Raw genomic sequence first — 20,091 nt, 5'->3', positions numbered from 1 at the left:
AGACCATATAAAAATTATTAAACGTACGAAACACATAAGAAGAAGAAAAAAAGAATAAGATCATGAAATTGAAGATGGGAAAATTGATTTTCGTGGATTTTTACGTTAGTTCTTTTCTGCTCGTTGAAAAACGAACGTTTCGCTTTATGACCAAAATTTCATCTCTTTGTGCCTGGACTCAAGCCTCGGGTGAACATTTTTCTACTTTCCGACGGGTGTCGCCTATCGTAAAGACAACTTTATGGTTTGTCACACGAGAGCACACACTTAAATGTACCGCGATAGTCTCTATTCGTGAAAAGGGAAACAAAGAAAAAGAGAGAGAGAGAAAGAGAGAGAAAAAGAGATAAAGAGGGAAGCAAAAGAAGAGAAAAAAAGAAACGCGAAGTGCAGCTTTGTAAAAGCGAAATTTTTTCGGACATCCTTTCTTTCTTTTTTCTTTTTTTTTTTTTTTAACAAAACTACATATCTATGAAATAGAAAAACGTAGTATATATGTGTGTATATATATACATGTATGTGGATATATATATGTATATTTGTGTATATATATATATATATACATATATGCATATATAGCAGAGGAAACCAATCTTGCAAAAATTCAACAAATCAACGAGTGAATATTGCTCGAATAACGAAATAAACGAATTCGTCGATTTTTCATCGTATCAACGGTAACGACAAAAACAGCTACGGCATGATAACAAAAAGGACAAACCAAAAACAATTTGAGCTTTTTCACATTGGAATCGAAACGATACAAATTCTCGACTGCAATTCGTTTAAAGCTTTTTGAAGAATATTTCAGTTATTTCCATATACATTTATGCAAAAAAAATTTGTTATCATTTACGTAAATGTCCTTTCACCGATGCATGTTTGCTCAAACATGTGTAAACACTTTTAATAATTCTATTAAATAAATACAAATTTTCTCGTTTCATATTTGTTACTTAAAATCGAAAAAAGAAAGAGGAGAGAAAAGAAAAAAAGAAAAAGCTATAAATATCGTTTGATACTTTGAAATATTTTCGACGTCATTACGATAGAAAAAAAAAAAAAAAAGGAAAAGAAAAGATAAGTTTGAAATAAGTTATTTTTATTTGAAATCCTGATACTTAAACTCAGTGCGAGTTTTCATTTTACTATTCTACTGGTGAATGTTCCAAATATCCGATACAGAATTCTTCGACTACCTGACAAAAGGTACACCTGAACCTGAATTTCTTTCGGACGAATGCCTGGAGTTAAGGATAAGGTTCTACTGACAGTGATGAGAAGCGTTCGATCGGAAAATTGGCATGTTTATCGAAGTTTTGCGAGAGTATCGTGACTCACAAATATATACATATATACGTACATACATATATGTATGTATATACGTACGTATATATGTACATAGATATCTAGACATGGGTTATTGTTACGTGTCCTGTAAATGTCGCGATATTCCGGTAAGTCCACTTACAAAAACGTTATCGATTCTGTCATTGTAAATACATATATGTATATATAGTTACACGATATACACGTTACGATATATACATTTCGATATATTCCAAATATCTTTCATAAATCGATCAAAGCGATTTGTCTTGATTATCATTAATAATATCAAGGAAAAATATTATAATTTTCCTTCTTTCTTCTTCCTTTCTTCGTTTAATATCTCATTCTTTTATATCTTTTGTTCCTTTCTCTTTTCTTTCTTTTAATTTTCTCGTTACAAAAATTTATGTAATATCAAAAAAAGTTGGAGAAATGGGATGGAGGAAATAGTTATTGTTCCGTTCTTTTTGTTTTTTCCTTTTACTTTTTTCTTTTCTCGTGTTGTATTTTTCCAAATGCTGACTCGTTTCGTTTCAATTGGTTCAACACGTGAGCGATATAACAATGTGAATATATTTCTAGCGTTTTAAATGCACGAAGACTACGACTGCAACAACGACGACGACGACTTCTATGACTACGACTACGACTACGACGACGTAGACGTCGACGACGGTTCGATGCACCGGTATTAGTAATTCGCGGGCATTCTTGCAACGTAAATTATTCTGATGATATCGATTAACCACCCGACTGTTACGGAATATCATGTTGAATGATATATGATGATGATGATATCGTAGTGTGAAATAGAACGGTAAACTAGGTATTATACGTATATAGGGTGTCCCATCTAAATCGAACGTTTTAGATATCTCTTTTAATTTTTACCATAGAAAAAAATGTCATAGAATAAACGATGTTTGTTTAGAAGACACGAATAGAAAGATCAATGAAAGAAAAATTTATCTTAACAAGTGTTCAAAGTAATGTCCATCAACTTCAACACGAAGATTTTGTAAGATCTCATTAGGGATGAATTAATTTCAAGTCATTCTTATGTTTTTAGAAATCTACATCTTTTTAGAGTTGGTAATTATTAGATTCTTGTTATTTCTATAAAACAACGTTATTCTACAATGAATTTTTCGAGATATAAATATATAATTCTACTTAAAAAAAAAGAACTTTCATGAACTTAAAATCCCTATCCAGGGAAATTAAGTAAAGGGACCGGTAAAAGGGACCGATGTTGAGAAAAAATTTGTTGTTTGTCGCAATGTTTGTTTCTTTTAATCAAACAAAAATAAAAAAAAGGATAAATTAATTTAAAAAATAAATAAAAACTAATAAAAAATATTGTTCTCCGATATTCTTTCCTGGCCATAAGAGATAAGTTATTTAAATATTCAAGTTGCTCAAGTTAGATGGGACACCTAGTATATACGTATATGTATGTGTATATAATATATATATATATATATATATATGTATGTACATTCGCATGCATTTGAAACGATAGTGAAAAAGTTCAACTCGTACTATCGTTCGTTTCCATCGTTACTGCGACAATGGAAACGAAAAATAATGAAGACCAAGCGTGAAAAGTGCGAAGCAAGAAATAAGATGCCAAGAACAGTCGGTAAATTGCTGCTTCCTTTATTTTTTCGTACACTTTTCTTTTTCTTACGGTTCAAAAGAACGATTCTCATCAACCTGCTCACGTTTGACTAATAGAGAATGAATGAGTGAGCAAATTCTGTTCAAGAGAGAACTAAAGAGAATTAGTAAAAGAGAAGGAGGGAGAGAGAGAGAGAAAGAGAGAGAGAGAGAGAGAATAAAGAGCAATAAAATATTAATTATAAATATTACGTGAATCCGAGATAATAAAACGAAAATATCATGATATTAAATCGATAAATGGATCTTTCTTTATCCGTAAAGCAGTATAATTTACATGAAAATAATAAAAGAATTTTACGTAAATATTATTGAAAGTGATTTAATCTGGGTATACTCTATTTATCGATAATTATGATACCATATTTAATATTTTATATACTAATGAAATCAAATGCCTTTTAAATTGAAGTAAGATATCGTCGAAGCAACAGAGGAAATGGAGAAGTTAAGAAAAACATTCTCAACCGCCTCCGTGGCGCAATCGGCTAGCGCGTTCGGCTGTTAACCGAAAGGTTGGTGGTTCGAGCCCACCCGGGGGCGAATTTTTTTTTTTCTTTTGAAAGAAAAAACATCGAACAAAATACACGTCATCATTGTTGGAATTTTACGTTCTTTTCTATTTTTTTCTTTTACTTTTTTTCTTGTTTTTCTATACGCGACGTATATACGCGAATTTCAAATGTGTAAACGAATTCGTACGAATTCTTCACGTATTTTTCCAAAAGTAAGTAAATACAATGTAATTTTCACATGCCCGTATTTCCCGTCCATATAAATCATCGTCAACGATCACCTGTTTCGTTGATAAATATAATAAATTATATCATCTATCACATTCCATTTACAAGTTTTATATGTATTAAAATTTCCAACATTTTCTGATCAACACTCGAGGTGTGTACAATGTGTTATATACAATGTACACATAGATTCAAACGAATACTATCTCTTCTCAGCCATGTTTCTGTACTGATGGCGTAATCAGTAATGCAACTCGATCTTCAATTTTAAAGGATAGGACAGTGTATCTCTCTTCTTCAGAAAATATAGAGATTCGAGGTACCACATTTTACAAGAGGGCCTCATGAAATATTAATACTGCAGAATCGTGAGTAATCTTTATGGGCCACATCTATATCGCATTTAAGCTTGGCACGTGCTGCGTTACTTTATACTACCCCTACTCTCTACCCATCTCTTTCTCTGTCTCTCTTATCTCTCTCTTTCTTTCTCTACTCCTCTACACTATCCACCCACGTTTCTGTCGATTAGGCTGTACGCCTTCCAAAGGCTGCCATTGACGATCGTAGTTCTTAGAATTGCCAATAGATGGCTGCGAGATTCTCGAAAGTAAACCTACACATTACAGACTAGATCAAACTACTCGCAGGTTGTACAGATCGTCATTCAGTGGGTTACAAACTGTACCACTTTAAGCAAATGATGATTGTTGGAGATGATCCTAGTGATTAAACTTCGCTCCTGTCCAATCTAACACTATCGCAGATTGGTCAGTGAATATATCTGATGCTCCACTGAATGACCATATTTTCTAAAATTTATTATTTAAATACAGAATCAAATTTTAAAGACGGATGTTTCTACTCGTTATGCCTCGCAAAAATCACTTTTATATATTACAAGTAAAAAGATTAAATCCGTGTTTTCTATCTATGTCCGATGAGTAATTTAAATTTCATTTGGTAATATAGACAACTAAATTTATCATCGCGACATCGGGAAATAAGCTTTTGAAACTTTATCTAACTTCTCGTATCAAATAAGTCATCTCTAGAGAGAGTGAGAGAGACAGAGCACACACACACATAAGCAACAAACATATCTGGCATTGGCATATGGTTTAGAATTTTGCTATTATTGCCTCGTTCCTTTGTATTGATTATTATTTCTTTATAAAACATTCTATATACATAAATATACACAGTGTGTTAAAAAAATATAATTTAGAAGTTAGAAAATATGCACATGTATATTATATAGCAAATGATGGTATTCATTGAAATTTAGTTATAAAATACTTAGTCAATATGGATCGAAACTTGATGGTCAATATGCAACGAAAATTCTAAATATATCTTTATAATGTGTAGCCCATTTTTTTAACACCCTGTATATTGACAACGTAATATAAAGAGACACGTTCCTAACGAGACTTTTAACGAGTTTCGTTAAATCATTTACATGCACGAACATGAAGAACAATTACAATTTTCAGATATGAAAATTATGCATTACACTGACCTAGGATAATTTCTAGACCTAGTTATTTCGATAAGAGAAAAATAAATAACAGAGAAGGTAATAAAAAACACGAGGTCATTGTTATTTCGTAAAGAGATATCAAAAAAAAATTTCACCCGAATACGTATTATTATCTTTCATTTTAGATATCAATAAGAAAATAAAATCTTTTATTATTTATTAAAAGAGATTATAAAATTGCACGATGATTAGAACAAAGAAATTTATAATTAATTTATAATTACTTCATACCCATATCATCATAGCCGATTTATCAATAAATATACAACAAATTTATTTCACTTCTTTACTTCGTATTTTTTTTATCTTCTTAGGGTGAAATTTCATCTTTGATATGTCATTTATGATATACATTATCCTCGAGATATTACAAATTATTATAAATGATATTATTACATTGGGTAGATGAACTAAAATCAAATATAAAACGTATAAACAACTAAATGGAAGCTTCTGATGGGACAAAAGAGAAAGAAAGCTTTTTACGTACGGTACGAACGTTATTTTCAATTTGCAGATATTTCGAAAATATATATTATTATCAGTCAAACACAAGTTCGCTTTTCTATCTAGTTTTATTTCATCAAATGTAATTCTCTCGAATATTCATTCCACCACGACATAGACTAAAAATAATGAGAAAGAGGGTAGGTTTGAGAGAGAGAGAGAGAGAGAAAGAGAGAATGAGTTGCATTATACGTGTATGCTACCTAGTTTGGCGGTAGCTTCATTTTAGTTAGATAATCCTCCAGTGCACAGAAAGCAAGTGTATGTATGTGAGTGTATAAGAGAGAGAAAGAGAGCAAGTAGTTTACTTTATAGGTGTGAGTACAAAGAGACCTTTAATGAGTTTTGCTTAATCCATTAACGAGGTTGGGAATATATATATCTATGTCTCATGTAGGAAATTCACGAAAACTGTACTACCAATTCTTATGGTGTGTCAAATGCACAAATGCTGATAAAGCCTAATTTTCTTCAAGCACGCCACAAAATTGTTTTCTCCTCTTTCCCCACTTTTCGCTCTTTTTCTTCTTCTTCTTCTTCCTCTTCTTTTTCTTTTCGTAAAAAAAAAAAAAAAAAAAAAACACTTAATGTAAAACAAAGACAAATTTCATACTACTCCATTAAATTACTATCTTGAAAAATGAAGACGTTTGCTTCTTACGATTTTAACAAGTATTTCATGAAGAGAACTGAAGATCTTCGAAATGAAATTTATGATATGTAAGAAAGATGAATACTTATATTTATATTTAAGAATTATCTATATGTATGAGTATTAATATTGAGATGTTATAAGTTCGGTAAATCGATTAAAACCATTCTTGATAGAATCTACTTTTTTTTCTTTCTTTACATAAGAAGTATCCATTACAGAAATGTTGTTACATGAATATAAGAAATAGTAATCTTTTTAGATGTAATATAATTTCGTTTCGAAGAAAAGAACAAAGAAAAAAACGAAGAAAGAAAAGCAAAAATAGAAAAATAGAAAAACGATCGGTATATATATATATATATATATATATATATATATACACACACACACACGCACATACATACACACCCACTGAGAAAAATGTCTCTTTGATCAAGAATAAAATCTAGTCTTGTTTGAAGTTGCAGCTCGAAAAGAGAACGACGAATGAAGAACGTAAAGTGAGAAAAGAAAAAGAAAAAGAAAAGAAAAGAAAAGAAAAGAAAAGAAAGAAGAGAAAGAAGGAAAGATAGCGAATATAAGCAATAGTAAAAGAAAAAGAAAAAAAAAAAGAGTTACAGAGAGGAATACCACCCTGGTTGGTGCGGAATCGTTTTCTTTTCTTTTTTTTCTCTTTTCCCTCAGATTTCGCGAGGAAACTCGTTATCCTTTTGCCATGCTTATTCATGTCCCCTTTCAATTTTCTCTATTCCAATTGCTTTGTATTTTTCGCGCGGTCGGTTTGAACCATTATCATACTTTACACTAGTCAAATATTGTTCGAATTCTACGTAAAGCCTTTTTACCATAGGATCGTTGTTGTTTCTTTTTTTTTCTACCTTTTCTATTTTTTCTTCCTTTCTCTTTTTTTTTTTTACTCAATGTTACCGGCGCTGTACTTTCATTCCTATCCTTTGCCCTGCTTTTTCCTAAAAGCTCGAACAATACCAGCACGAAAAATTTCAACAAATTCCAATCTCGATGAAACCGAGTGCTTGCTTGCTCTTCCTCTCTCTCTCTCTCTCTCTCTCTCTCTCTCTCTCTCTCTCTCTCTCTCTCATTCTTTCTGTCCTTTCCTCTCGTTTTCTCTTTCTATTCATCTCAAAAGAATCGAAGAAAACAATTTCTTTAGTCCATCGTAATCGTGCTTCCGCATTTCTACAGTTCAAGCTCTTCTCTCCCTCCTACCATCCTCTCTATTTTCTCATCACGTTCGGCCACTTCATGCTCACAATCGTTAGAGTGCTCTCTAAATCTTCTCGACCAAGCTAATCTGCACTCTACTTCCCAAAGGCATCGGCCGCCTATCGAAAAGGCTGGCTCGATGAACAAACGAGATAACGAGATGTCGATAGAAAGAGAAAGAGAAAGAGAAGGAAAGAAAAAGAGAGACATAGAGCATCCTTTTATTATCTCGGTATTGCTGGCTCGATCTTTTACGATTAATTGCGATCGGATTCCTTAGCGCAATGTCCCATTCTCTAACTCACGATAATGATTAGGATAAGTTAATATCCCCGTTAAAGTGATACGGCGATATGAATTCAAGGGAATCTTGAAAACGTCAATTTCATTTTAAAAACGGCAAGGAGAGAAAAAGAGGGAGAGAGCTTAAAAAGTCCATTTCAATCTCATTACTTATCGTCCGTAAAATTGGCGAAATCTTGTAAATTTTCAAAGATCTTGATTGAATTCTCTATAATCCAAATCATTTTGCCCGTTTAAAAAGAAAATTCATATAAAATTTAAAATCGTTTGGAGGATTGAAAGTCATAGAAAATATAAAATTTATAATCAATAAATATACATTCTTCGAATATGAATTGTAAAACGATTTATTTATTTTTGTTTTTTTTTTTTTTTTTTTTTTTTGGAGCAGAAAAGAAAACAAGAAAAAAGAGATTGAAGTGAGATCTTAAAAAAATTTCATATCAATGAAATATGTTAATAACTAGAAAGTTACATGACAGCATTACACAGGCTATAATCCACGATTCTCTGTAACTGAACCTAGTGTAATTCAATTTTTTGTTCGTGGAATTCATGTTCAAACAATGTTCAAACGAAAATAATATAATATAAAATTTATAGTATACCTATATAACTATACTATAATCAATAGAACTTATATTTATCAAACATTAACTTCCGCATATGAGCTAACAAAATTAAAACTGTTAAAACTGTTAGCTAACTAAACTAAAGAGTTAAAACTTTAAAAATACACATAAATGAGAGAGTAAAAGAGAAAAAGAGAGAGAGAGAGAGAGAGAGAGAGAGAGAGAGAGAGAATATGTGATTTAAAAATTACATGTTATATTTAGAGTTAATAATTTTTCAACAATTGGCTTTTACAAAAGATAAGAAACAAAATAGGCAGAATTCAGTCAAATAGACCAAACATGTGAATTTAACATTTTCTTTTTACTCTCTCTCTCTCTCTCTCTCTCTCTCTCTCTCTCTATTTCTCCCTCACCCATTCTTAAGATATCAGACAACTATTTGATATAATGGCATCCAGAAGGGCTGTAACGTTTGGTTCGTAATTCAAGACACGATTCAGGTTCCACCCACAAAACTCTTTGAAAGAATAGCAAACGGTAACACCTCTCGTGTAGAGTCAGCATTATTGTCCGGCCACAGTAAATACATAGTTCGTGTAAAGTTGGAAGAGTGGACAAATAATGACCTCTAAGAAGTAACTACCAATTTCTAGCGACCTGATTTTTCCCCTCTATCCCTTTTACAAACACTTGCGCCCAAGGAAGTACGAAACATTTCGAGAAGTAATTAAGGTAGAAAAGAGGATACACGAGTGTAATCCGAAATAGAATAGTATTAATTGTTTGCTCGATTGTGAAAGATAGAATTATTTTAAACTGTCGCTCTAAACGAGAAGTTTTCTGTTACAAAAAACAAAGTAAATTTCTAATTAAAAAAAGAAATATATATATATATATGTGCGTGTGTGTACGTAAAAATTTAAAAAAAAAAAAATGTAATGTCAAACTATTGCTTGCTCCGTAATTTACAAGTTTACTACTACAATAACATCTGCCACTTTATTGTCAATCTGAAAGAATAAAAAAAAAAAAAAAATAAATAACTAAATAAGAAGAAATTCTTAAACGAATAAAAAGAGAATGGCGTAAAACTTAATAACGCTTTTAAAAAAATTTAATGACGAACATTTACGATCTAACTACTACGGTCTAACACTTACGATCTATAAAATAAAATAAAATAAAATAAAATAAAATCTTCGAAGAACAAATAAGTTAGGATGTTTCTGTAGAAAACTTTCGCATGTCGATGTAAAAAAATAGTTTAGCTAGCTACAAGCTACTTGACTAGAAGGTGAATGCTGCGATCCATGAAGGTAGGACTTTTAAAAGATCGTAGGGATCTATCGAATTCTCCGAAGGGATCCTCCTAGAAGCAACATGCCCGACAAATTGAGTTCAGATCCTGTCTCTCTTTCTCTCTCTCTCTCTCTCTCTCTCTCTCTCTCTCTCTCTCTCTCTCTCTCTTCTATTTCTTCTTCTTCTTCTTCTTCTTCTTCGTATTTCTCACGAGCTAGGCCCTTTCCATTTCGATGGATTTTTCCCACGGGTCAATGGAAAAGGCTTGAACTCGATATTCCGCAGGAGCTTCTAACCACACTTTGAGTGACCACCTTTCGCCAACCACAAGAAGGAAAAACCTGAATTCGAACTCTGATCGAGCCCTGAGGTCCTTTCCCTTACTCCGTAACGCCCTTGGCCATACTACTCTTATCATTGTAGTATTTCTTTTTTATTTTTATTTTCATTTTCATTTTTATTTTCACTTTCTTATTCATATATATATATATATATTTTTTTTTTCTTTAAATCGACCGATATATATTATGTACGTAGATATAAAAGAAAAAAGAATAGTAAAAGAACATTTTGTAGAGAGATGATTTCATCGAAGTTTTCTCACTCGAATGTAACGTGAATTTTTATTCGTAACACGTCCATTCATCTATTTCTTTTCATTTATATATATATATATATATATATATATATATATATATATATATATATATAGAATAAATGAAAGAGATATGACGAATAGAAAAGTTTACACGTACGATTAAATGTACACACTCCCATTTATAACGCAACAAGTTCGTAGGAAAGCTTCTATCCCAGAATTCTATGACGTTGAACGAACGATACTAATAGCATTCCTGGTATAACTTGTTGTTTTAATGATTCAAGTTATCCGATTCGAAACGTCTCATACGAGAGCTCTATCTTCTTTGAAATGGCGTAGGTGAACTCGAGGACGAGAATATTACGTAATCGAGAATATTACATAATCCTAAGTGTAGTTTTTAAATAAATCTTTCAATACTGTCGACGTTTATTTTTGTTTCAAGAGAAAATTCTCTGGTTCCAAACGAACAATTATCTTGAAATATCTCAAATTAATAAATTAGTATCGATTTATCATTTTTTCTTTTCTTTTTTAGAAATTTTAAGAAAATTATTATTTATTAATGTTTCATAAAAAGTATATCAAATAGCATAGACAACATTTTGATAACGTTATATTCTAAGAACTAAGAAATCCTGTTTTAACGTAATTTTCATGTAACGCGATTTACAGAGCACAGACAGCCCTCATATCGTTACACCCATACGCCCATAAAAGCCCCGGATGGAATATATTTGTTATATATGCATAAATTCAGGGTTTGCTTACTAAACACAAATTCCGTATAAAATAGTACGAATAAGCCGTATTATAAGAGATTTTCTCGTACATTTAATTCTTAAAATTTAGTTAGAAAAAAAGTAATATATCACGAATGAAGCCATCGCGAATGAAATTTCACCCTAATATATTATTTATTCGTAAAACTAATGAAAAGAAAAAAATTATGTAAGTAACAGTATAAAATATTATTATCCATTATCAGATCAAGTAGATACAAACAACGATTAGGAGAAATAAATAATATAAATAATATATAATATTTTATACATTTTACTTCATATTTCTCAGTTTAATAAAAACAAGAAAAAAAGAAGAAACATTACGTTTAAATACTTTTCGCGATTTTGGTCATCACTTGGTGGTCCTAAGAAAGAAAGAAAGAAAAAAAAAAGGAAAAGAAGAGAAAAGAAAAAGCATTTACCGAGAGGAATTTAAGAAAACATTATCGTGATGGCGTGTTTTTATCGTCCAGCCGAAAACGAGTCTGTTTCTCTTAAGTACATAGAGGCGATCTATAGACCATAGTAACATCCATTGGACCCTTTTATCTCAAACACGCAAATTACTCTCGTCAGAGCAAGCAAACACGAGTTTCTAAGACACTCTCGTATAACAAAACGAACTTCTGACCACCTTAGAGAGATAGTTCGGTATGATATAATACGTCTTGTTAGATCGAACAGAAGGAAGGCCTCCTTCTCTTGGCTCATTATCATCAACTCGAGTGAGATAATCCATACCTTCTGATCGTGCATCTTCCCATCGTATCGGGAGTACGTAACAAGGGAAGGATTTCAGAGGTGCCATGATAACAGGAGGTCTCCCGGCGTTATTGACATAATCGAAGGGATCACGAATCGACGTTACGCGCACGAGCAAATTTACTTGGGGATCCCATAGGTGCTCGGAACACCGTTCGAAATAGTTGGAAAATTTGTCGGTGTTTGTCCATTAAAATATGTTTATACACATGTGCCTGCGGCATATAACGTACGTAAGTATATACGAGATATGTAAGATGTGAGTGATGAAAATACGTATATAAATGTTATTCAACGTAAGATAAATTTTATTACGATATGATAAAACCGGTTAATCAAAGTAAATCGTATGTCATACTGCAATATTGATCAATTATGTATAATCTACATAGAATCTGCAAATACGTAAGTGTGTAAATATAATAGACACAGACACATACATAATATATGTATGTATGTAAGTATGTACGTACATATGTATGTGTATAAGAATACTTGTATATATATCATGTACAAGTTTACTTTAGATTACAATAATAAAGTTTAAGTTACATAGTTTCCTATTTGATATCTGTATGACACATGCACATATACACATACGAAAATGGTTCATCCATTCATTCATCCGTTCTGTATTATTCCAACCGTTAAATATTATTTCAACGAAGGGAGTATACATATATTGACCGTGCAAATACTCCCGAAGAGCCGACCGAAATGGATCGCTTTAATTGTACAAGCGTATCATCGAGCTTCGCCTATTCGTGTGTCTGACAAAGATTTCTTTTTTTTTTTTTTTTTTTTTTTTTTTTAAGGAATATGAGAGAAGGAATGAAAGACATTATAGCAAAAATCATGAGACGAGAGTGTGAGAGAGAGAAAGAGAACATTAATTTTAATTTCTTGTAAAAATACGACGACGATGCCTCTCTTGAATTAGTGGATATCGCAGATAAAGAACGAAAAAGAGAATTCGTTTGAGAAGAAAACCGGAAAAGAGAGGAAAAAGAGGAAAAAGAAGAAGAAAAAGGGAAAAAGGGGAAACAAAAAGAAATAAGAAAAGAACTATCCCTTTCTTTCTCTCTCTCTCTCTCTCTCTCTCTCTCTCTCTCTCTCTCTCTTGGGAGACGTCATTGGTTTTTCGAGAAACGACTTGGATGTGCCTGGCAAGCGATTAATCCTGCTCTTTCAAAGTCGAGAGGGACTCTTCATAGACGAAATTCAAGAACCAAAATGTTTCTAGGTACAATGATAAAATTTAATACGATTTAATATACATATACATATATATATATATAATATTTTTCTTTTATTTTTCCAAATAAGAAATAAAAAAGAAAATTGTTTTTCTTTTTTTCCTTTATTTAGAAAAATAAACGATTTTCCTCTAAAATTTTTATTTTCTTATTTCTTTTTCTCGTTGCGTTCGAAAAAAAGAAAACAAAGAAAAAGAAAGAAAAAGAAGAAGAAAACAAGATGCGAATTGGTAAAAGGAGTTATCAAACGTATTCGTCGCTCGTTGATCACATCCACAACGATTATAAATACCGTCCACTTGATTTTCCTCTTGACTTTTCGAGAACGAAGAAGAAAGAGAGAAAGGGGTAGTAGCTTTGAGAACAAACGTTGAAATCGAAATGCAGGTTGGTGGCTGTCATACAAGAAGGAAAAATACGGCCGTTCACCGCGTTAAGATAGTACTCTTAATTAAACGCCTCGGTTAAAACGTGGATTTCACAACACGAGCCGGATGCTGACAACTGCAATGTCCACCTAGCAGCCACTTCTGTGCTCGGTTGTTCCTCTCTTTTCGTTTTCATCTTTTTTGTTTTTCCTCTCCTCTCTCTCTCTCTCTCTCTATATATATATATATATATATATATATATATATATATTATATATACATCTTTTCTTTTTTGTATTTTATTTCTTTCTTTACCACAGTAAAAAGATCTCCTTTTGACTATATATATGTATGTATATATATATATTCCCGTATATTTGTATATGTATATGTGTGTGTATGCGCGCGCGCGTGCGTGTGTATCGCTCGTTCTCTCCGTTCATCTAAATCCTCATGAAAATGCCCTCGGGATTCAAAAAAAGAGGACGCACGTTCGTCCCGTAATTTCATCGTTCTCGTCGTCCTCGTTCGAAAATAAAAATCCACTGACATTACAATTCTAATAATATTCTTCCTATGATATCGGAGAAGGAAAAAGAAAAGAGAAGAAGAAGAAAGAAATAATAAAAGTAAAAAGGAAATCAAGTAGACGGGACAAAAAATAACAAGGGTAATCTCGTCTCGAAATTAATTGAACGTATCAGTGAAAATTTCGATTCTATCCGCCGCAGTAATATTTCTTGAAAAAAAAAAAAGGAAAAAAGAAAGAAAGAAAGAAACAAAAAGAAAGAGAAGAGAAAAAATAAAAAAGTAAGAAAAAAAACGTCGACAAAATTATATACAAAGTATGTATATTTTACCGATAATTGTTTGGACAAGTCAATGGCCTCAACGACATCGATACTTCTTTCCGTTCTCATGAGAAAAAAGAACTTTGTTCAACGGAGTGCGTGTACCATTCGTTTTCCTTCAAAGATATATAGGGTTGTCTCTCTTTAGCTTCCTCTTTCTACCAACAGACACGCGAGTTTAGTCTAGCTAGGGACGTAATTTATATGGACGCTTCCTCTTTCTTTATTTCTTCCTTTCTCTCTCTCTCTCTCTCTCTCTCTCTCTCTCTCTCTCTCTCTCTCTCTCTCTCTGTTTCTCTCTTTCTACCCCTTTTTATTTCTCTTTCTCTATCGCACAGTGTGCAAGAAAAGTCGATAACAAAAGAGGACAGGACGTATCGGCGAGTAGTAGGCGTCAGGTGCCGAAACTAACTGCTATTTGTTTTCACAATCGACGAATTATTTCCGCTTCGTGTTCGTCGATCAGACGTTAGAAAAAAAAAGAAAAAAAGAAAGAAAAAAAGAAGCTCCTATCTGATACCGTGACATCGACCAATTCGCTAACCATTTCGATCTCCTGTAAAAAAAACAAGTACGAAGTCGACTAACGTGGATGAGTTTTAAAAACGTAACGTGAATAATGATTGATTGAAATATGAGAAGAAAGTAAGGAAATTGTGTCGCGAGACATTAACAATTTTCTTACAAGTATTTTCTTATCGTTTTCTCTCCAAAAAAAAAAAAAAAATAGATTAATCTGTTTAAATAAAAATTCGACAAGAGACATTATAAAAACGAATTGCATAGATCTCATTATATCGAACTAATAGTAAATCGGTGTAAATAAAAAAGAAATATAATCATATATTCGGAACGACACACGATAAGAAATATACAAAACGTAAGAAATATAAAAGTAATACAAATAAATATAAATATGTTACAAATAATGTTCCTTTCTTATATTCGACATGTATAATATAGAAATATATTTTAAAAGTGTCAATGGGAAATATGAAGGCGTTTGTCTCTTCGTTTTCGAATTATTTAACGTCGAGAGAAAAGGGAAAAGAGCGATGAGAGGCGAAAGATAACTCGGCTCTTCGAAGTTTTCGCGATAGATAGAAAAGTTTGTCTCCCTCGTCTCTCTCTCTCTCTCTCTCTCTCTCTCTCTCTCTCTCTCTCTCTCTCTCTCTCTCTCTCTCTCTACCTCTTCTTTTCCAACATCACTGTCACTCCTATGCGCAACCACAGATCCTCCTCTTCTTCTCCCATTTTTTTTCGCACCCTCTCTCTCTCTCTCTCTCTTCGCAACTTATTCTCACGTTTCCTGTGGCCTTGCTCTGCCAGCCGTTCTCGTACGCTTTATGAAAATCCGTTTGAAATTAGTCGAGCGAAACGACGTGGTTACACGAGTCCCATAAATGCGCACCTAAGTGCGAGAAGCACACAGCTAACGGCGCAACATAGTTCACAAGCTTTCCTGTATTTCTGGTTCACGGCGATAAGAAAAAAAAAGAAGTGTATATATATATATATATATGTGCATACACATATATAAGCGAAAGAAAAAAAAAAATAACATCTTTCCGTTTTCATCGGAAAGCTAATAAACCTGACGTCGAGAATTTCATTAAAAATATTCAAATATCTCGTAAAAATAACGAGAGAGTTCGACATATAAATATTTCAAAAATTAATGGAGATATTGAATAAATCATTTATGGGATTAAACATCGCGCCTGAAGATAGACAACACTCTGGACTACGTCGATAATGTTGCTTGCGAACGCCATCTATCAGTAAGAAACTTTTTCGTAAGCCTCGCATGATAGGTAAAACGTGTTACAATTATATGTGACACGTTGTCTATCATAAGGAGCTTAAAAAAAGTATCTTACCTTTCATCGATTATGTATAAAGGGTTGTCTATATTTCAGACAATTAAAAAGTTAAGTAACAAACGAATTAATTATTAATTACAGCAAAGACTTTCCGTAATTCACAAAAAATTGTTCCTTTTCGTGTACGTACGTGGATTTATAAAAGCGACAAAAAACGAGGATCCTTTCTGTCTGAAATCTCGGCTTATATACGCTGCCCTTTTATAGTAATGAAAACTGACTGATTACTTAGAAACGACTCGTTCTATTTCAGAAAATTTTACAACGCGTCGAATTGTAATCAACGAACTAGATATTCGTATTTGTATTCGAGAAAAATGTTACTCCCGACAAAGCAGAATAATAAATCATCGACATCGGAGACACTCGAAACTGCTTTCGTGCGTTTTACGATAAGAGTCGGGCGTGACGTGAACGTCGATCATTTCAATCGTCGAAAAATAAATCCTAGAAATATGCAACTAGGAGAAATAGAGAAGGGGAAGGAAATTAGGGGAGAAGCCGAGGAGAATGTGGGTTAATACGTTTCAAAGCTGGTTAGCTCTGTCGCCGTTAATGTCGGTTGTTCTAACGCGTGTAACGCCGGCCGGTCATTATGTGGCTTTGCCTGAGGGACTCCAACGAAATGGAGACCCTCAAACGGCTCGATTTTGCGGCAAAGATAGAGATGTCTCCTGCTTCAAACTGGCCCAAACCTCCTATCTGTCATCTCTATCTCTTTGTCTCTCTCTCTCTCTCTCTCTCTCTTTCGTACTCTCTCTTGTTCACTCTGTCACTTTAACTTGTTCAGTCTATCATCGTTAAGCAAAATCCATTCTAACTAAACGTGAGAACCGAACCAAGCAAGATGTTTCTTGCTTCATCAGATCAAAGAGGAACTTCCTGCATCAGGAGAATATGATTTTCTCATAATCTATGCGACGAGATATTCTCTTAAAGTGAGAAAGTAGAGAAGAGAAAAAGAGAGAGAAAGAGAGAGAGAGAGAGAGAGAGGGAGAGAAAGGGAGAGAGAGGACAAATGAGGCCTAGCATGCACGTACGATAGGTTCTTGAAAATCTTGATGATGCTCCAGCTCTCGAGATCAATCGAGATTCCTCATCGATCGGTTCACATCCATGTGTGTATTGTCGAGTCTCGGGAGGAGCTTGATAATTGACTTCGTGATTACGTGCCTTGAGACGATGACAGAGAAGTGGACTTCTATGTGTTAACTTGAAAGAACTCTTACCTCGAATTTTTTATCCAACACCTACATGTTATTCTATTTAATGACGTCGAACTCGGAATTGTCAAATTTTTGATTTAAAAAGGATCAATTATATCGTAAATGATCGTAAAAAATTCGTTATTAGATCTTTTTTTAACGAAATTAACGAAGTCATTCTATACATACATACATATATACATACGCACGCGCACATATATACACACATTAGAAATTTTCTCTAAAAATACATAGTTCCCTTACGGTTTTGCCAGAATATTCGAATCGAACCAATTTACTCTGCTAAAATTTCTCGTAGTCGAGAAATTTCAATGTACTATAATACTATCGGCACTACTAGCGGCTCAGTTTCCTCAACGATCGAACCTACGCCGACGTAGTACCGACCGCCTTCTTTCATTAGACTTCATTAAATCCCTTCGCTTTTCCCGTCGCGTAACTGTTGCCCGTGGACAGAATATTTTACGGGCATGCAAAGTACCGTTTGGTTCGCTCAAACTCGAGAAGACGTTCCTTTAATCTCATCTTTAAAGGAACATTTAAAGTTCGAGAGCATGGATCTGCATTTTATTATTTCCCCCTAGTTTTAATTGCAAACGACAGGGAACGTCATAGGTATACGATATATTATCGTCTGTAATTATCCTTTTACAAGCAAATATAAGATAACTTTTATAATATAACTTTTCTCCGAGGTAACGATGTCACGTAAATAAAATTAATGTTAAAATCATATCAACGTCATGATTAATAATATTCTACATTGATCAAATTAATATTAGTACGGCGAAGAATTGAAATATGATCAAACGTAAATATACTATATTTATCTATCGTCGAAATAAATTCGATATAAAAATATCTTGCGAGCGAAGAGTATCAAACGTTTTCTATACTTTTCTCTAACGAGATTAGAAACGAAACAGATGTAGTCGTAAAAATTTTATAGGCATTACGACGTGCACTTGGTTTAGCGTTTGGAACATACATGTATACATAGGTGAGCAATAAATAGATATATACATCATTCTCTAACAACAAAAGAATAGTATTACGAGTGTGTGGTATTCCAAAGGATAAAACGAAACAAAAAAGAATAAAAAATTATGTCAATGAAATTAACATTAGATTCATAAACATTGATTGATTTTTATTGAAACCTTTCCAAGATATATATTACCGAATACATATATTAAAATTAGAGCAAATACTGACAAACCCGCTACTCCGGATATTCGAGTATTTAAGAAAAGATATTCAAGCGAATTAATAATACAAATCTGATAAATTTACGGCTATATTTTATCGAGGATCATAGCGTTCACTTTATTATCGATTTTAAACGGCTGAAAATATTTTTAGTGTGAAACTAAGCTAGCTATCTATTACCTGAGAATATTGATTTATTCGTATTTATATAACAAAAATAAAAGATATCTGATTAGAAAATAATTAATTGTTTTATACATTTTGTTTTTTATACTCATTGTTATCAAAAAGAAAAAATTTATAAATTACTGGAAACATCGTAAATATTCGGTTAACACGGATAGATTATCTACTCGAGTAAAATATACTTGGATATTTTTTATTTGCCTGAGTATCTTACGGAGTATCCGGAAATCCGACGTAACGAGTTGAGTAGTAACAGTTCTAATTAAAATTTTGTTCATTTTTTTCTGTTTCTTCTTCTTTTTTTTTTTTTTTTTTTCATTGTAACATTAATTCATATCATTAAATCAGTCAAAGTTAATATAAATTGTTACAAAATAATATTTATGATTTCCATAAGTTCGAGCATAAAATTCGAAATACGTCAAATTTGACGGGTTTCATAAATCTAATTTTAAAATTATTGATTATCCTTTCGAAATATTCAACGAATCAAATCCATGTACGTATATACATACATAGGATACATAGCTATCGTGAAAATATGGATACACAACAGAGTTGTAAGCGTTTTTATAAAGAGCACTAAGAGATAGATAGAAAGAGAAGGAAAAAAGAGAAAAATAGAAGCAAAAGCGATCGATGAAACTGTAAAAGAGAAGTGATCATCGAGAGAGGAGGCTCGTTAGTTTCCGCTTTGAAACATTCCATGCATGTCGCTAAAATCACCAACCGTTGTTACATCGGCACGCCGATTCGAAATATTGAAGGCAGCGGTCCTCTTGCTTACAAAAAAAAAGAGAGAGAGAGAAAGAGAGAAAATATCGACTTGTATCTTTTTCGTCGTGAGCTATTTTTTCACGTTTGCTTTTACTACTACTTTCTCTTTTCTCTCTCTCTCTCTCTCTCTCTCTCTCTCTCTCTCTCTCTCTCTCTCTCTTTTCGTCATTTCTTTTGCTTTAACGTAAAAGCTTCGAAACTTTCGTTGCGTTTATAATCACAAGAAAAGCTCGAGATTTTCTTACGGCTAGCCCGTAAGTCCTCGATCTTTTAAATCGTCAAATGGCTGACCGGGTTTAAAGCTCTCGGACTTTAAATGTTGAATC

The 20,091-nt window shown here is 32.7% G+C and overlaps 1 protein-coding gene and 1 non-coding gene across 6 annotated transcripts in view; one reads left to right on the top strand and one right to left on the bottom strand.

The window, feature by feature from the left end:
* Window positions 1–20,091, bottom strand: part of LOC122628418 (acetylcholine receptor subunit alpha-like) — a 93,565-nt gene that overhangs the window by 48,287 nt on the left and 25,187 nt on the right. The window lies entirely within an intron of this gene.
* On the top strand, window positions 3,482–3,555 carry Trnan-guu. Its single transcript has one exon. It is a non-coding gene; the product is annotated as a tRNA-Asn (tRNA).

This window comes from Vespula pensylvanica, chromosome 4 (assembly GCF_014466175.1).
Source record: "Vespula pensylvanica isolate Volc-1 chromosome 4, ASM1446617v1, whole genome shotgun sequence".
In the NCBI taxonomy this organism is placed as follows: Eukaryota; Metazoa; Arthropoda; class Insecta; order Hymenoptera; family Vespidae; genus Vespula; species Vespula pensylvanica.
This window is presented reverse-complemented; position numbering and strand designations above follow the sequence as displayed.